The sequence below is a fragment of the Triticum dicoccoides genome, chromosome 6A (assembly GCF_002162155.2).
Source record: "Triticum dicoccoides isolate Atlit2015 ecotype Zavitan chromosome 6A, WEW_v2.0, whole genome shotgun sequence".
NCBI lineage: Eukaryota > Viridiplantae > Streptophyta > Magnoliopsida > Poales > Poaceae > Triticum > Triticum dicoccoides.
This window is the reverse complement of record NC_041390.1, coordinates 416,549,098-416,556,728: the sequence shown is the minus strand read 5'-3', so window position 1 is coordinate 416,556,728 and position 7,631 is coordinate 416,549,098. Positions and strand designations below refer to the sequence as shown.

At 42.9% G+C, this 7,631-nt stretch overlaps 1 long non-coding RNA gene across 1 annotated transcript; it reads right to left on the bottom strand.

The window, feature by feature from the left end:
* Positions 1–1,758: 1,758 nt before the first annotated feature.
* Positions 1,759–4,787, bottom strand: LOC119319289. Its single transcript, XR_005154424.1, has 3 exons — positions 3,231–4,787; positions 3,081–3,162; positions 1,759–2,082 (listed from the first exon to the last, which is right to left on the bottom strand). It is a non-coding gene; the product is annotated as an uncharacterized LOC119319289 (long non-coding RNA).
* Between the last annotated feature and the right edge of the window lie 2,844 nt (positions 4,788–7,631).

The following is a 7,631-nucleotide window of genomic DNA, read 5'->3' as shown; positions in this document are numbered from 1 at the left end:
TAATGGGGTCACATCATTAGGAGAATGATGTGATTGACTTGACCCATTTCGTTAGCTTAGCACTTGATCGTTTAGTTTGTTGCTATTGCTTTCTTCATGACTTATACATGTTCCTATGACTATGAGATTATGCAACTCCCGTTTACCGGAGGAACACTTTGTGTGCTACCAAACGTCACAACGTAACTGGGTGATTATAAAGGTGCTCTACAGGTGTCTCCGAAGGTACTTGTTGAGTTGGCGTATTTCGAGATTAGGATTTGTCACTTCGATTGTCGGAGAGGTATCTCTGGGCTCACTCGGTAATACACATCACTTAAGCCTTGCAAGCATTGCAACTAATGAGTTGGTTGCGGGATGATGTGTTACAGAACGAGTAAAGAGACTTGCCGGTAACGATATTGAACTAGGTATTGAGATACCGACGATCGAATCTCGGGCAAGTAGCATACCGATGACAAAGAGAACAACGTATGTTGTTATGCGGTCCGACCGATAAAGATCTTCATAGAATATGTAGGAGCCAACATCGGCATCCAGGTTCCGCTATTGGTTATTGATCAGAGAGGTGTCTCGGTCATGTCTACATAGTTCTCGAACCCGTAGGGTTCGCACGCTTAACGTTCGTTGACGATATAGTACTATATGAGTTATGTATGTTGATGACCGAATGTTGTTCGGAGTCCGGGATGAGATCACGGACATGACGAGGAACTCCGAAATGGTCCGGAGATAAAGTTTGATATATGGGATAATAGTGTTTGGTCACCGGAAGGGTTTCAGAATTCACCGGAAGGGGTTCCGGATGTTTCCCGAAATGTTTGGGTACGAAAACACTTTATTTGGGCCAAAGAGGAAAGCCCACAAGGTTTTTGGAAAGGCAAAAGGAAATTCTGCAGAGTCCAGGGGCCAGACGCCAGGGTCCCTGGCGTCTGGGTCCAGACGCCGAGAACCCTGGCGTCTGGCCTTGGAGTCCGAGAAGGACTCTTGCCTTTCAAGTGAAACCGACTTTGTGAAGGCTTTTACTCCAAGTTTCGACCCCAAGGCTCAACATATAAATAGAGGGGTAGGGCTAGAACCCAAGACATATCAAGAAGCACCAAGTCATGTGCCGGCTACCCCGTCCCCTCTAGTTTATGCTCTGTCATAGTTTTCGTAGTGCTTAGGCGAAGCCCTGCAGAGATTGTTCTTCACCAACACCGTCACCATGCCGTCGTGCTGTTGGAACTCATCTACTACTTCGCCCCTCTTGCTGGATCAAGAAGGCGAGGACGTCATCGAGCTAAACGTGTGCTGAACGCGGAGGTGCCGTACGTTCGGTACTTGATTGGGACGGATCGTGAAGGTGTACGACTACATCAACCGCGTTGATAAACGCTTCCGCTTACGGTCTACGAGGGTACATAGACAACACTCTCCCCTCTCGTTGCTATGCATCACCACGATCATGTGTGTGTGTAGCAAAATTTTGAAATTACTACGTTCCCCAACATTTTCGACATTTTTTCAAGTCCTTTTTCTGTATATTGGGTGCACCTACAGCTGAGTGCACCAAGTTCCACCAAGTTACTGTTCATACGTAAGATTAACTGCTTCTCACCATACTTTTGTTTCCAGTAAATTGAGTTGATCATCTTCAACACAGGTCTCTCTCAAAGAAGTAAAATGAAAACACATTTCATTTGTAATATAAATCTGCAGAAAATATGAACTATCGCAAAAGAACAAGAAAATGGCACTGAGCGCAGCTGATCATAAACGAGCTCAAAGATTGGATCCATATAACAAAATAAACATCTATAGTATTGTCGGTTCCACCTATCGGCTCAATTATATGAAAGATAGGGCAACAATTAACCAAGCTGGTATCCCAAAGAAAATTTAACCAAGCTGGTAGTAAAGACGATATGAACTAAAGAGTTCACGTGGAATTTTTGACCCTGTGATCTTAAGTGCACAATGAGCTGCAACCTGAACCCTATGGTTATGCTCCAACCATGGCAATTTGATAGAGCTGCTCTACATTGTTACCAATAATCGGCGAGCAGCTCAATCGTCTCCATCAACCTCGATGCAGGGCCCCTGTAAAAAGGAAGTGGTATGATCATGGTTGTTGTTGATCATAATAATCAACTAATTAACCATTTCTTGACAGACAAAGAGCGACGTGAATTGAAAGTACTATTGAATTTATAATGATTTAAAGATTGTAAATTTTGGCAGCGTGATATGTATATGGAACTTGTGTTTGAAGCCAAGTATATTGTTGAATGTGAAATTTGGCGTGCTTGTATGCGCCCTCTTGTTGAACTCTTGCCCCTAATTGAATAACAAATGCGGCTTCATCAGGGGACTCAGATTCACATGGAACCTTATCAGAATGAAGATGGTTAGCACATTGAGCAATCCCTTATTAGGACTACTTATTAGGTTCATGCATCCAATTTCCATCCATGATACGTGGATCCTTTAAGTTAATATACACAACAACATGTAAATGATTGCATCCATTTTTTTCTCCTTCTAGATCGTGACATGCAGGAAATGACAACCATATAATCATAACTACATAAAGCAACATCAACTCAAATATCATTCTGCATCAAACATCACAATGATCTCCAGCCAGAATGTTTCCACTCATATCAAAACAATGAGTAACAATGAAGGGAGCCGAGGGGGGTTTGTGCTACCTACTTCATGACGGTGTCCTACTGCTGCCCTTGCAGCATCTGGATAAGGCTATGGTGGTAGCACATCAGGTAGCACACCATGAACATTTTTATGCACATAATTAACATTTTTCAAATACATGATTAACATTTCTTTAAATATGTTTTTATGTCTACTTTTTACATACACTTTATACATTTTTTGTACATCAGGAGCATTATTTTATACATGTTTAACAATGTTTTATGCATGAATTTTATATATTCTCCTCCTCTCAAGAAATAAACTAATATATTCTCACATATCATTCTCGCAAGCAGAAGAAGCTAGCATTCTTTGCACCTGCCTTGGGTCAAACATTTAAACACCGATTTTTTATTTCTTAAACACAAAGGAGAAGCACTTACTTTTGCTTGGCCAGCTTCGGCAATCCTCCCACTATCCCATTTCCTCATTAGTATCCATCATCTTTAGTCCAATTTCCTCGCACTGCAAGCAAAAAATGCAGTGAGCGGAACGAATGCGGAAGAAAGGAAGGATGGAGAGTAGAACATAACCCTCGTGGCCGCCTGCCTGGTGAAGCGTCGGAGCAGTGGAGGCCTGGTTCTATACAGTCGGTGTGGATGGCTCCGGTACATGAGATATGCCCGTGAGTGAGATACTGGAGGAAACTAAATCTTGTGCCATTATAACTGAAAATTTGATTCCATGCAAAGCTCACTCACATTCAGCTCCTAAGGTTCTTGAGACAATTCCCGTCGTTAATTGTTCTCTATCAGTTTAGACATCCCTAAGAATAAGATGTTGGAGAAAACTGAACTCAAAAGAAATGTCTCAGACATGGAAGAATTTAGTTTCCTACATCTCTCAATTTCCGAGCTAAACAAGTCATATGATTTTGCTTGAACATTTCAAATTTATGATTTATGTAAAAATTATGAACTTAAATAATGCCTTGGGGACTATAAGTAATGCTGCTAGAACATTAATGACAATAACATTGTCGCAAATGATAATCCAATCGTCTCGCATACTGTATTTTGCATCTACAGGACCTAGCTAAGTCAACCTTCGTTAATAACTTGGTCCTAAATACCAAGCCTCACTCAATTACGTTAGTGTGAAACATCCAATTGTCCAATAGATAAAAAAGCTACATACATTCTTCAGTCCTTATACCAATCAGCATCGAGCAAACACTACCGTTCATACATACAGACCTAAAATCAAAAGAAAGTCTGAGAACATAGAACAACCGTTCATGCAAAATCGAAATTTTGGTTCAGGAAGCGGGCGTGCTGCTTATCCATGTGCTCTCTCCAACTCTCCCATGATAACCAGTGCCAACAACAACAAAAGGAATCAAGCAACTATCAAAGGGTACATACATCAAGCAAAAAAGGAGTGCTTACTTGGATTAATGGCAAGGTTATGCAGACAAAAGCGGCGATTATTGTGCCCCATAGTTCCTGTAATCCAGATCGGAAATGAGATCTTCGGGCAGAGAAAGGCACTCCAGGTAGTTACTGTTGGCTACTCGGTGGTATGGCAACCGATGCGACATGCTGCCACCGGCCAGACATGGGGAGGTGCGTACTCGGTAGCAAGAGCCCAGTGCCGTCAGCTTCTTTGAGAAGATGGAGGACTGGCGGCTTCTTTGATAAGATGGAAGTGGCCGGGCAGCCGGAGGCGATCGACGACGCTGACCATGGAGACGGGATCCGGCGTCGGCGGTTGCTAGGTGTAAGTGAGTCAGCGAGGTGAGGCAGCATGGTGGGGGGATTCAGGAGGTAGCCGGAGGCGAGGATAGGGCTTCGTTCGAGGGATGGTAGCGGGGGTGTCATGCTCGTGCGAGCGAGATGGTGCAGTGGTCGCGTGCGACAGGAAGGGTGGCGGCCAAGGGACAAACTTGGACTCTTCGGCCTCATCGCCCTCGCATAGCCTCTCAATACTCGGGGTCGCGCTCGTCGTCGACGCTGGCGGATGGCGGCGGAGGTGGCTCCATGTGCAAGATGGCCATGGCACCGACAACGGTGGGGTGAGCTCCGTCCCGGGATAAGCTAGATAGACGCTGACCAACACCGACATGTGTGAGTGGGGCAGCGGGTGTCGCGCTGGCGGGGTGCGGGGAAGGGTCGAAAACTATGACGAAGGATCAGCGGCCGGGAGGATGCGAGCCTGTTGGTGTTGCAGGGATGCGGAACCGCTAGAGAATGGGAAAAGGTATTGTGTGGTCTGGCAGTAGACATGGAGGATGGGAGGCGCCATGAAGTCTGGAAGGGAATGCGTGCGACGCTCCTTTTACAAAGTGCGCCGCGTCATGTGCAATCAAATCAGAGACCACGATCACGTCCTATCTGATTTGGAATTAATTACCCGAAAACTGGATTTTATTGTTTAGTAACATGCTATTCGTTCCTGTCGGTTTGTAATGTGGCTAGTTAGGAAAGGTGAAAATGTTAGGAAAGTTTTTATTGGTAACGTGCTATCGGTTCCTGCCCGTTTATAACATGTCTAGTTAGGAAATTTTGAAAAAGTTAGGAAAGTTTTTATTGTGAGGGTAAAAAAATCAACGTGAGGAGATATGGTGGTGGGATGTGAGACAAAGATAAACCGGACGAAAATAAACCGTGGTACTATTCAACCAACTGAGACATTAGAAGTAGAGATTATCACTGTGTCTGGTCAGGCGATAATGGATACCGTAATACCGAGTGGCGCCAACATGTATCTCTCCATCGCCGGAGGAGCAAATCCAGTCTTGAACTATCGAGCACCATGACATGCTTTTTTGGTATACCTGTAAGTTACTTTTACTAGCTAATTGTCCATATGTTGCAATGGGACATACATATTCTAGTGATTCAATATCAACCTTGTCTGACATATATCTTACACCCATCTTATTTTATGTTTTGGTAGGAATTAATTTGATTTGAGTATGGTAAGGGAATAGTAAGGAATGTTTTGATTTAGCTAATATCTTGGTAAGATTTGATTTTGTTTGGGTATGGGTAGGAGAAAGCAAGATTTTTTTTTTGATTTAATTGAGATTTTCATAAGATTTGATTTAATTTGATTGAGTTAATGCAGGACGTAATTTTAGGAAATTACTGGTTCCATATAGATTATTCCAAGTTACTTTCTTTATGTTATTTTCTTTGTGCGACATTGGTTGAAATTATCAAAAAATCAACAGAAAATCCGAGGGGCGTAAGGAGAAAAAACCGGCGAAGGGAGTGAGGCGAACCTACCAGCTCCACTTTAATAGTAGAGACTAGCTAATTGATCGTGTGTTGCAACAGGGGCATACATATTCTAATGGTCCAACACCATTGTGCCCGACACATACCATATACCCACCATATTATAGATTTTGGTAAGATTTGATTTGATTTGAGTATGGATAGAGGAAGGCGAGGAAGGTTTTCATTTAGTTGAGATTTTGTAAGATTTGATTTGATTTCGCTATGAGTTGGGAAAAATGAAAAAAAATTGATTTAGTTGAGATTTTGATAAGATTTGATTTGATTTGGGTATGGTAAAGGACCGCAATTAAAGTTTTGATTTTGTTGAGGTTTTGGTAAGATGTAATTTGATTTGATTGAGTTAATGCAAAACATGTGGGAGGGGTGGCATACAGAAGGGAAAACAGATAGGAGAGAGGCAAGGGTGAAGGTGAACGTACAAAGACCAACTCCCCTTTAGTAGTAATGATGACCATCTAGTTAAGGTGTGACGTTTGGCAACCCAAAACAACCATCTTGTCTAATGATGTGAGTAAACGTTAACACTCTGTTCAAAATACCGACAACTAATTAGACGATGTGATCGCACAGTATTTCATAAGTTGGTTCTATTCAACAACATCGTTTCTCTAACAGTGTGGTCTCATTATTACGGGCATCCTTGTTACTTCCACTATGCCATTCATCGGGAAAAGATGATGATCATCAATACATTAGTTAGTACTAGAGGTGAGAGTAGGGATTTGTTTTGTTTTTATGTTTTTCACACATGCAACTGAGTTTTCCTGTGAATCTTAGGATGGAGTCTTGATGAGCATGTGCCAAAGAAGAAAGATGTGACGACTAGCGAACATGAAAGTGAAACTTGTAAGAGCAATAGGTTAAAGTGACTAAAGCAATGTGGGCTAACAGAGGTATCTCAAATATCTGAAATGGAAGAAGACGAGGAAGATGAACTCCCCCCTTGCTCGACATTGATGAACTTTCCCACATTGAGCTATATGATTGTTAATTTGGTACTGCCATTGCCATTTGTTAGTAGTTAAGACGAACTGATGAACCGTCATTTGTTAGTAGCTAGGATTGAAATTATATTAGTTTGGTACTGCCTATCTATGTAATACGGTAAGATCACTGCCCGCGAGAAGGGATGACCAAAACATTCACCCTGGAGCAACCTAACATCGTGTAATTGCATCTTCACAACCATAATGCCCAGTGCTGTCAACCAAGCACCATAGACGAAACAATCTCGTGATTCTGTAGAGTTAGCCAAATAAAAATGCAGAATAGAGTCTGCATTATCTGAGTCAGTCGGGCTCAATCGGACGGAAAGTAAAGGCAAAAGGAAGCAAAAATGGTTGCAGGAAACCAAAACACTGGTATTTACGCCCAGCGGGTTGCTCCCGGGCCAAGAATGCGAATATCTACCAAAGTCGAAGCAACCCACCATTTCATCTAAATAAATAAAATCCTAAAATAAAAAAGAAAAGTATGACCAACCCACCCGGCTGGCTGCTGGGCCACAGCACATCGGGGGTAGTCAGTTATAGAGAGAGAAACACACACACACAGAGAAAGAGGCGTATGCGAAAGGCCGGCGCGGCGTCCATGAGAGAGAGAGAGAGCCGGATAGAGATAGAGGGACGCGGCTCGTCTGCCGTGCCTTCACGCACGGCAGAACTGCCGTACGGGCCACAATCGGCCGTT